The sequence below is a fragment of the Capsicum annuum genome, chromosome 7, assembly GCF_002878395.1.
Source record: "Capsicum annuum cultivar UCD-10X-F1 chromosome 7, UCD10Xv1.1, whole genome shotgun sequence".
Classification (NCBI taxonomy): Eukaryota; Viridiplantae; Streptophyta; class Magnoliopsida; order Solanales; family Solanaceae; genus Capsicum; species Capsicum annuum.
The window spans coordinates 19799110-19803160 of record NC_061117.1 but is presented as its reverse complement, the minus strand read 5'-3'; the positions used below and the strand labels follow the sequence as shown (position 1 = coordinate 19803160).

At 34.5% G+C, this 4051-nt stretch overlaps 1 pseudogene; it reads right to left on the bottom strand.

Annotated features, from left to right (window-relative positions):
- Positions 1 to 227: 227 nt before the first annotated feature.
- Positions 228 to 2670, bottom strand: LOC124885689 (annotated as a pseudogene).
- Positions 2671 to 4051: the final 1381 nt, after the last annotated feature.

Below are 4051 nucleotides of genomic sequence, written 5' to 3'. Positions count from 1 at the left end.
TGGCTGTCTTAATGACTACGTCTAGCAAGCCGTGTGACTTTTAAACCCGTTAAAGATGAGAAAAAAGGCGTCCCTTTTCACAGTTAGAACGCTAGATACATGGGCTCAACTCAAGTATGTATTAAATTCTGACAGGCCCTTTGCTTGGGTAAAAAGATTCAATCTTCCATACAGTCATAAGCTATTCAAAATTCTTATATACTTCGATTGTTTTTTCCGATATTAATTTATAGGTCTGGATGGCCGCGCGAATTATCGTTAGCCCTTAAATTCTGTACCACAAAAGACAAATTAGTAACAAATTAATAGTACACCAAACATTTACTTATATATAATAATAATAATATAACATAAATATAATATATAGTAGAATTATAATAGAAATAGAAATTAGTATTAGTATTAGTATTAGTATCAGTATATAAGTATAAAATATAGATATAGATATATACTAGATGGAAGAACCCGCGCTAGCGTGGGCCCAATAATCCAAGTAAAAACATACAATGTTTTTGTGATAAATATTGAGAACGTTCTAATATTGCACAATTAGCACACATGAGTTTATAAGTGTTATAACCATGCTAAATGGAGCTCCGCAGATAACATAGCTACTAAGAATCTTGAGTTTACTTCCACCTTCAGAAGTCATGCTGCTGCAGGCAAAAGAAATGACGGAAGCGAAGAAGTCATAAACTTATTACTGGAAAGTAAAATATGAAGAAAAAGATGTCGATGACTAACCTGTATATATAATCCAAATTTCCTTTTTCAACGGCAACATCTACATTTTTCTGGTTTAACAATATAATAACTGTCCTAAATATCCTACCATAAAACAATCTCCACTCCAAGTCATGAGCACAACGTTGCCAAAAATTTTCGTCCACTTAATCAGATTGACAATTTCATAATTCACACCAATCTCTTCTATCCCCAACATTTACATATGGTAACTTCTATGGTATGAATTCCTTCCTGTCGCCATGGCCTATGCTTGTCCATGGCCGATTCAACTCTAAAGACATTAACCAATGCTGCATGTACCCAGCAACAAGCAAATCTTGAAGCCATGCTGCAGTGAAGTTGACATCTTTAATCTATGTTTAGCTCATCTCCACGCTACCACAAACTTGGTTAAACGGCCAACATTCACATGTAGATCTTTCTCTTCTGAAAAAGAGTATCCCTTGATTTTATCATACCAATGAACAGCAGGAGGATATACCACAACATACCTACCAATATCCCATAACAACCTCTAGATATGTAGGCTAGCTGTAGCTACAGATAAAATAAATCATGGCAGAGTCAAGGTTTTCACTAACGGCCGATGGCCAAAACATGAAGAAGTAGACACATGAAGAAGCTAAGGGGGTTTGTTCAACATCTACTATAAATATACATCAATTTTTTTAACTATGTTCAAACATGTAATTTTTAGTCGAAAGGAGTTTGGATGAACCCCTAGGCCTTACCTGACTTTCCCCCGGTACATAACTCCTCTAAAAATGATTTGAGTCGTCCTTAAAACTTCAAATAGGAAATAAAATAATATATTAAATTTATGGTAGTTTAGATGTTTACTGAAACGATAAACCGAGGCTGCCTACATTAAGAAGCATTATTATATTTTTGGTGCTTAATTATCTGATTATGATTATGCTAGCTTGAACTAATTGGCAGTTGTATTTCAATTTTTTTTAATTTTTTGGGGTTAAATTTACTATTTTCTAGATTTGCAAGAGAGCTCCCGTGGTAGCTGATTAGTGTACTTTCACTATTTTTTAAGTAATCAGCAAACATAAAACTCCTCATGTCCAATCTCCCCTACATTTTCCAATAGCAAGTCTCTCGGCCAAACAGACCATTGCCCAAAATGAATATACAGATTAACCACATTAGTATTCTCGTGACTATACTGCAAAATCACTTCTTGCCTAGAACCCTCACCAATCAATTCAACATCAAAATTGTTTACCAATGTCATCATCAATAACATCACCACGATCATGAACATCAAATATTTTTTAGCATCATGTTGTATAGCAAACAGATAACCAATACTTTTTCTTGCAAGTAATCAACAATTTTAAATCCTAACTTAGTTTGCATATGTAAAGACAAGTAAATTATACCTTTCACATTCTAAACTTTAGGTGTTCTTGAATTCTCAGTTTCAAGTACTTGTCAGCCTTTAATCCTCCTCAGCTTCCTAATCGAATTTTAAGGGTAATCTGATACAAACACAATAATCCACTTGTCATATAAAAAATTTGCAAACTTACTATCGATATCTGTGATCAGCGGCACATTATTTCAATTGATTCTTGAAAATTCAGGTCGAATTACATGAATTTGAGTTGATTGCAAGCAAAAGAGAGTAATGGTACCGCTACTATTACTACCATTATGAAGGTAGAAGGATATCAAATGGTGGATATTATGAGAAAAACAGTTATGGTTTTGTAAAGAGTATGAATAGCCCATATGGGAAGTGACTATACTACAAAATCACTTCTTACCTAGCATCGAAACCCAAAGGATACTGATTATAATAACGATAGTATCCGGACTAACTTACATGCACCTTTTAGCCAAATTGACATAGTTTAGGTTCATTTATATTTTCTGGCCATGGTGGATCCAAACCTGCTCTTCATTAGGCATTTACCAACAACAGGCGCAGTCAGATGTCAGAACCATATTACCATTCTTCAAAGCAACCAACAAAAATTACCAATGTGTAGGAAGTAGAAACATATTGACACAAAATATCACAAAACGATGATGAGAACACAGACCTTACTGTACTTCTATCAACTATCTTCACATGTTTCCAATTAACACAAGAAAGAGGGACATGCCCAAATTTATTAGCTTGAATATTTCAAATAACCCTCAATTTTTCATTGCAAGTTCTTCTTCAAATTCTCACAAAATAGGCTATTCTAATTGGATGCCTAAATTACCTAATTATGAGGAGAACCTTTTTACTTGTTCAAGATTAGACAGTGAACATCACTATAATCATCACAATAGTAATAATACACTCCTCCTGTGTTGGCTCATAAGAATATGAGTGTTTGTTGCTTTGATCCTAATTTTATAATTGTTGTGGCCACTGCTATTTCTTAACTAATACCAAGATTCCTTGGAGAATTTTCACAAACAGTTAAAGAGCAAAAAGTCACATAAACAATGAATTTGCAAAAGTACGATGTGCTGATGCTTCTTTTTTCCCCCAAATCGTCAAGCTGTAGAATGAAAGAGTGATGGCAAAGCAATAATGTAAGTTGTTGTGTAGCTAGAGGTGTATACCTGTACAAAAGAAAAGGTAGCTACGTGTGTTGCTGTGGAAATATCACAAAGAAGAACCAAATTAAAAGACTAAAATACCCCTTAGCTGGAGCATATAAAGACTAAAATATCCTTACGAGGAAGCACACAGGATGAGAATGTTGTGATATTATAAGGGAAAAAATTGTATACATCACAATTAGCATATATGCTCTTGTAGGTGTTATAATCATGCTAAAGTAGCATATAACATAGCTTCTTGAGCAATCAGTTAAATGTAAGAACACAACATTGAGCTTCTTGAGGACCAGGCAATTGGTTGTTGATATCATTGTAAGAACACAAGTCATTAAATGTAGGAAAGTGAGCACACATCAGCTATGGGGGTAGCTTTCATGCCCACCTCAACTGGTGCATTCAAACACCTTACGCTCATGCTTCACTACCTTTACCAGGCTCACCCTATTCTCATCCAACTCAAGCTGTAGGTGAGCAGAGACAGAAGAAAAGACAGAAGGAAAAATACGTGCATGCAACTAAAAAAAAGAACTTTTTAAGTTGAAGCTACAAGAACCAAATATTGCAACGAACATAATGAAATACCTGACAAAATTTCAAAAGAAAACCTATAAGACCAACTTCATCTCTGTTTTGGTGAGTAAATAACTAATATAACTCTTGCATAAATTCTGAAGTTTTGAAGTGCTGGCTTTTCAGGATTTAAGATGCTCTTTTTTGCGGACTGGGCTGT